At 44.8% G+C, this 7554-nt stretch overlaps 1 long non-coding RNA gene across 1 annotated transcript; it reads left to right on the forward strand.

The window, feature by feature from the left end:
* Positions 1–5037: 5037 nt before the first annotated feature.
* Positions 5038–6303, forward strand: LOC108446106. The gene is made up of 2 exons (XR_001861210.1): positions 5038–5115; positions 6097–6303. It is a non-coding gene; the product is annotated as an uncharacterized LOC108446106 (long non-coding RNA).
* The last annotated feature ends 1251 nt before the right edge of the window (positions 6304–7554 follow it).

The raw sequence follows: 7554 nt of genomic DNA on the forward strand, positions 1-7554 counted from the left end.
CTCGAAGGGCCCCAGCCATGGCGGCCACATCGCCACGCATGGTGCCAGGATGCCTCCTGGCGGTGGCGCCTCACCACCCCTGGGAAAAAACTTCCCTCATGCTGTTTTGATTTCCTTCTTAAATGTGTCATCATAGAGGCGTTACCAACCTCTTTAATTGGGCCAGCAGCATGTCCATCTTCAGAGCTGCCAGAGATTGGCTCTGCTAGACATGGTGGAAGCTTCCAGCAGCTTCTCTCCCCCCTACTAAAATCTGCCCGAATCAGCTACATTCGTAGCAGCAAAACCTCAGCAGACAGGACTGCTCTCCCTGGCTTCCCATATGATACAGCAGTGCATCAACAGCACCCTCCTCTCCATGATACTGATTTGTTCTCTGGCATTTTCAGTGGTGTGACTGAAGCACTTCCACTGAATTAATGTGGGGGGAAAGGGGAGGCGGGGGGGGGAAGCTATGAAGCTATAGAGGCTGTGTGCCTCCTGTGTCACAGAACTCTGTTCCCATGTATTTGCTGGAGAAGTACTCAGAATTCCCTGTCACTGTGGGTGTTTCTGCAGCTTTCTCTCTACCAACTTTGGGCTCTGTCAGTCTCTTGCTGGTAAAACCCTGGGTGCATGTGCCTGACAAGATAGATGAAGGGTATATGTTCTCTTAAGTGCATATACAAGTAAGAGGGAAATTAATGGAAGATTGCAGTATCAATAATTTGAATGAAAAATTGGAACATCATCTTTAAAATTCCTACTCGTGCATAATTCCAGCTAATGAGCTATGTCTAAAGATTTATGATCTTTTTACCTCCTCGAAAGTGGGACATTTTTATTAAAAAACCCATTCCCGTTATGTTATAGGACAACTTGATGTTTTAGTGAATGGGGGGAGTGGGGGAACCCCTTGGGCTGCAGCTCCCACAGCAGCAGAGATGTCCTGGCCTGGCTGGGCTGCAGCTCCACTGGGGCTGCAGCTTCTCCTGAGTGAGGCCAGATACCTGCCAAGGGAACAACCCTGCTACCTTCAGTTCTTCTGTTTTGGGGAGGCTGAGAAGGAACCACTTCCTGCTTTGCCCCTCTGCCTGCAGCCACGGAGCTGAGCAGGAGCACAAGCACCACCGGGTTTCACAGGGAGTATCCCCACACCCTGTGCATCCCCATCACCAGGTCCCACACCAGCCAGCAGCACTGACTCAAATGCTGACACCATTCTCAACACCGGGGTTTTGTGCTTGCCTGGGAAGAGAAATTATGTATCCTGGCTAGTGGGCTGTGCACTTGTGAGGCAGCAGGACCCAGCCTGGAGTCCCAGGAGGAAAACAGTGCCAGAGGACAATCAGAACTAGCAACAGTACATCACAGAGTCTTTGGAAAATATGAGTGTGTTAAATATGCTGTGTTTCACAGGAATGTTAGCCATGGCAATAAACTCATCTGGGTTATAAATGACAAGTTTTGATGTTGGGGCAGATATAGCAAAAAAATAAAGATTTCCATTTAGGAAAACATGCATAGCAATTATATATATAAACATAATATATGATTACATTTTTTTAATATTTGCCTAGAATAGATTAATTGTTTAAAACAATCCTCACAGTATGTTTTGATATGTTTATTTTCAGGATCAATTCAGTGTTGTGTCCCCATGAACTGCTTTACAAACTCAGCAGAGAAGATTGCATGGGGACAGAAATATGCATCTGCATGTGACAAACCCTTCTCAGCTTGGGTTTGCCACCAGCAGCAATGTCCCTGGGATCAGTGCCTGAGAGGTGGCTCAGGGCTGCAGCCTTGTGGCACTCTTAGCTCTGATCCCTAAAACTTTCCTTTCTCAGTTTACTGGAAGTGCAATTTATAAGGAAAAATGAAGGATCAGCCAACACCACTGAGTGTCATTAGTATGTCACCACTGCCCACATCTCTGGAATGCCAGCAGCTTCTACAATTATACTTGAACTCCAGCAACTGGACCAGTGGTGCTGCTTGACAACTGGAGGAAAGCCTTCTCACCTCCAGTTTCATGAGAAGTGGTAGGTGGCTTGTCTCAGTGTTCTGGCACCAAGTCCTGCTCTCACACTGCATTGGAGTGTGCCATGCTGTCACATGTACAGTAATTGGAAGGAAAAAACATCCTTCTCTCCTCAGATGCTTTCTCCAGTGTGAGCAGTAGCCCACATAGCCGAGGAGAAAGTGTCAATAGACACATACACATATTTCAGCCGACCAAATTCTGGGACGTGAGTTACATCCGTTTGCCAAATCTGCAAGGCTTTTAGCCCTCTGGAGTTTACCCCCGGTGGCAAAGGCGCAGCGAGTCCATGACAGTCAGCACAAGCGCTGACAATGTCGCGCGCCTCGGTTGGTGTTAAATGAAACTGCTTCTGCAGGGTATGTGCACTTTGATGGAAGAAACCGTGCGATGCCTTGCCTTGTGCAATTTTGTGAGGCTGAGGCCCTACCCACGCAGGGTTGGCCAGCATGTCAGCCCTGGTATTGCCTTCTGTTAGAAACCCTGGTAAATTGGTGTGGCTTCGAATGTGCAGAATGTAATATGGATGCACTCGAGCCAGAATCGCAGACCACAAGGTTTGCAACAGTGAAAACAGAGCCGCATTGTTCACCTCCTTCAGAAGTGAACAATCTAAGCGTTGAGTTATATCTGCTACATAAGCAGAGTCAGTAACCAAATTCAAAGGTTCCTGTGAGAATCGCTGAAAAGCCATGGTAACAGCCCTTAATTCAACTAACTGAGCAGAGTCTGACTCAGATTGGTGTGTTAATCAGCCACTGCAAAGGCAGTGTAGGATACTGTGCGCCCTTACACACAGTGACCCCTGCTAAAATTTTGTCCCAGTCCGTACGCCCCAAGCTGCCAACACATCCCGTCCCCAAAGGTTACAGGAAGTGGTAGCAACATAAGGCCTAATCATAGCTGGGTGCCCCTCTGAATCCTTCACCACCACAAGCTGTTCGCTCAAATAGCTCTGTGTGGTTCCTCCTAATCCTGCGATGGCCGATCCCACCGGGGCTAAAGGCCATGAGGGAGGCCATGCAAAGAAGGAGATGATGGTTACATCCGCACCCATATCAATCAAACCTCAAAGCTGAATCCGGGGTGGTTGGGTGTTCGGCAGGACCAGAGTATGTATCATCTGTGGCCAGAGATGTCTGCAGTCCAGAAGGCCTGCAGAAGTCCCGTAGATCCACTGCCGTTATCTTTGTGAGTTTGTCGTTCTATCCTGGGGACACAAGACTTAAAAGGCACTAATTTGGCAAGGCAGGTCTTTTCAGGAATAGTTACAGGGGGTTTTTGCGTGGAGACCATAGCGCAAATCTGACCTTTAAAGTCAGCATCAATAACTCCTGAGTGCACTAAGATTCCTTGATGGGCAACATCAGGTTTTCCCACCAGCATCGCACTGGATCCCTGGGCTAAGGGTCCATATGCATCCTGTTGCCATGAATATTTTTGCCTTTTCTTTTATACCCCTGTTATACTTTTTTTACAACTTCTGTATTCCTAGTGCTTTTTGCCTACATTCTTGGACTTGTTTGTTAAGCTAAGAGACTAAACATTTTAGAAGCTTTGAAAAATATTATGTACTGTACAGATATTTAATGTTTAATTTTGTTTGCTGCTTGGAAATTTTTGTGGAAAATAGCCAGTTCTGTTAAATTTAGGTTGGCAAACTGATGCTGAAGTAATCTTCGGTTTTCTTTGCCTTTTTTTGGTGTAGCTTTTGATATGACTATTGAACCAAAAATTCACATCTTGTCTAATTCTTGCTTATCTAGGCTAATTACATGAAAGTTAATAGCAAATCTATTTAATTGCACTTTTCTCTTAATTGTGATAAGTTTTCTTGTTAATATCTGTGGATAGTTCTTTGCTGATAGTTTTTCTGTGCTCAGCTTTTCTTGAATTTTTGCTATCAACAGAACTGAATAGTTGTGGGTTTTAGCATGTTTTGAAGTTATGTCATATTCATGGGTAAAATCTGTCACTTAACAAAAAAAAAAAGCTAGAGACTTTGGGAAAACACCCTTCTGCCTCTTTCCCAGACTCGAGATACCTCTCCTCCCTGTCCTGGCCTTCACTCCCCTTATTATCACCTCCCATGCAGGTAACAGTCCATTCAATGAGGTGCTGGATAATGCAGGAGGCTGGGGTGAGGATGCAGTGGTTTCTTTCTGCCATTCCTTCTTTTTCCCTCTTTTCTTCCATGGCTCCTTTTGCCTAACTCATTTCCTCTGTTCTGTTGTGGGTTATCCACAGTCTTTTCGGGATGTGTTTGCTCTCTCATGGGCTCATGCATTGGCCAGAGTCCTGGAGTGTTACCAACTGTGTCATGGAGCAGCTCTTATCACTTTGGCCTTCTTGTCTCTCTCTTTGGCATTTTAAGATGTGCTACAAACTCCTTCAGCCCTCTCAGTTGTGTCCTGCAGGGAGTCCATCCTGACCCAGCTAGAACTGGCTGTATCTGTTACAGTACAACCTCTGACCTCCCTCGCCTGTAACCATCCCCACTACCAAAGCCTTGCTTTTTATATCCAATACACTTGAATATGAGAATATTGTGGGAGGGAGTGTCAAAAGACTTGATAAAATCAAGCTTGTTGGTACCCACTGTTTTTCTTTTGTGCACAAAACTAATAACTTTATCCTAGAAGGTGGTGGAGTTGGTCAGGCGCGATTTACCCTTGGTCAGTCTGTGTGTTACAAATCACCTTTTTCTCATTGAATTTCTAGTTTTATGTTCATGTATAGTTCTACCATGTTTTCTTTTTTTTTTTCTTTCCCTTTCTTCTTTAATTTTTTCCTCAGGTTTGGGAGATAAATCTGTTATCATTGTGTAACATCCTTATTTAGGTTGTATTCTCTATCACTGTATGTACTTTAGTTCAAAATAAAACAATGTTTAGTTGAAATTTCGTACTTGTTGAACAGGTTCTACATATAGAATGAAAACAATATAAAACCTGACAATATAAGATTTAAAATGAAAAATGCCCAAATGAATTTACAACCTACTTTATATTTTTCAGCTTTACTTCAAGTTACAATTTCCCTTAGCAAAGTTGAGCTCAGTGTGGGTGAATCCAAGTTCTTCACATGCACAGGTATGTGTTAATTTTATTTGTAGGTATACAATTTTTGTTAAATTTTGAACTTTCTATTTATTTGTAACTGAATTAGTTGATACACAATATTAAATCAACATATCGTTGTATATTCACGTTGACTTCTGAGAACTGTAGTAAATACTAAAACTTCACTGGCTTCACATTTCCAGTCTAGGATCTCTTTATTTCACACACTGAATCAGTTTGAATTTTCTATATCAGTACAGGTAGTTTATATCTGTTAGGATGCTTTTTTAGTTAAAATATTTTCACTTATTTAAACTAAGGAATTAAATCCTCTCCAACCCAATGAGACAACCAAGGAGATTTTTTCTGGTGAGGCAGTAATCAGGAGCAAATAAATCAGCTGCAAATTTGCATTTGCAGCTGATTTATATAGATCCTTACTGAGTTTAGATCTTCCATTGACAGTGACACATGGCCTGACTACACTGACAGTGCAATTGCCTGATGATTTGACCTGTTAATCCAGTCACTGCTGGACAGCCTTTTCTTTCCTGTAAGACTTTGTACTTTTCTGTGGGTTTTTTTTCCCCTTTCGAGATCCTTGAGCTGCTATTTACCCTGTCTCAATAATTGTACATCTGCCTGCAGTTTTGTCCTGCTTGTCTTTCTTACAAGTCTCATAATTTAGCAATTAGCTGACATTATAGAATCACAGAATCACTTAGGTGGAAAAGACCTCCAGGATTGTCAAGCCCATATTTTGATGGACCACCACCTTGTCAACTAGACCATGGCACTGAGTGTCACATCCAGTTATCCCTTGAACACCTCCAGGGTGATTTCATCACCTCCCTGGGCAGACAGTGCTTGACAACACTTTCCATGAAAAAATTCTTCCTGAATTTTGCATGAATTCCTGACACTGCATAGACTGTGCATTGGGTAGGCATATGCGTTGCATGATATCCTTCTACATGTCTAAATTTGGATTGGTTTTGGTTTTGTTTGTAGCCATTGGTGAGCCTGAGAACATAGATTGGTACAACCCACAAGGAGAGAAGATTGTTTCTAGTCAAAGAGTGGTTGTTCAGAAAGAAGGCGTTCGATCGCGTCTAACCATTTATAACGCAAACATAGAAGATGCGGGTATATATCGGTGCCAAGCAACAGACGCTAAAGGACAAACTCAAGAAGCTACTGTAGTTTTGGAAATTTATCGTAAGTAAAATACTATCAATTAACAAAAAAGCGCCTATGTTTTAAAAGCCCCTAGCATAGGTATTACCGCAGTCCTAGGGTATATCACCGTGTCCCGCAGCCATAGGGAGGAGGAGGAGAGAAGATCCAGCAGGCAGGAATTGTGCAGCAAGATTGATTTATTTAATTATTTTACGAACTCTTTTATAGACTTTTTTCTTCACAGTCTAATTGGACAAAGGATCAGCCACCCCTTGGGGTGATTGGCCAAAATCCTAAAACATCCATTGTCAAAATATTTTTCTACTATACCATAAACAAGACTTTTCAAGGTTGCAGGTGGCTGGGTTGTTTACATTCCCTGCTACCCCTTCTGTGTGAGAGAAAAGTCTCTCACGGACTTAGAAAATAGCAAGAAAATTCTTGCTAGCAGCATTTTTGTATCTACACTTTGTGTGGTATTAGACTGGGCTGTCCTACATGGCGTCTCCCTGAATGCAGACACCACCCTGGATTTTGGGCTGTGGCAGGACATAGGCTGTCCTATACGACGCGAGCTCCCATATGGGGATCCGGCAGTGCTAGAATTATTACGCACTTGGCGGTCTATGTTCATTCTGCTGATAGACCTTGACTGTAGCAGTAAAGCTGGCTAACCTGCCTCAGTGGAATGTGAAGGAGAGATATCCGAAAAGCCCCCCCGGCTCCACAGGCGGGGGATGCCATGGAGCCTGCATCGGGTCATCCTGCGCAGTCACAGGACTCCGCGCCCCCCAAGGACCCCATGCTGGCAGAGAAACTGGCGGGGGTGTCGGAGCAGCGGGAGGGCACGCAGCCTGCCTTGTCGTTTGGCTCAGCAGTGGCCACTGCTTTTTCAGGGCCAAGGTTCGGGGGTCTCGTGTCCTGGACCCCCATGGCGGCTCCTAGCCTGTTCGCGCAGGCACCTGCCACGCCAAGAATGCCCAGATGGACCTTTTTGGCCAGCATAGCTCAGGACAGTGCTGCGCATGGGCCTGCCGCACTGAGAATGCCTGGGTGCGGCTTGCCCCCCTCTGCAGCACCGGACGGTGCTGTGGAAAAGCAGATTCAAGGAATCGACCTTCTAATACAGCATCTGCCTTTGCTGACAGAGCTGGCGAACATATCACAGCAGCTATCGGAACTGCTCAGCTTGCAAAAGCAGCTGTTGCAGTGGCCAGAGGTGCCCCTCCACACAGGGTGCACCGCGCCTGCGCCTTCCGTGCCGCCTGCGCCCCTGTGAGAGAACTGTGG

This window comes from Corvus brachyrhynchos, unplaced genomic scaffold, assembly GCF_000691975.1.
Source record: "Corvus brachyrhynchos isolate BGI_N302 unplaced genomic scaffold, ASM69197v1 scaffold3, whole genome shotgun sequence".
NCBI lineage: Eukaryota > Metazoa > Chordata > Aves > Passeriformes > Corvidae > Corvus > Corvus brachyrhynchos.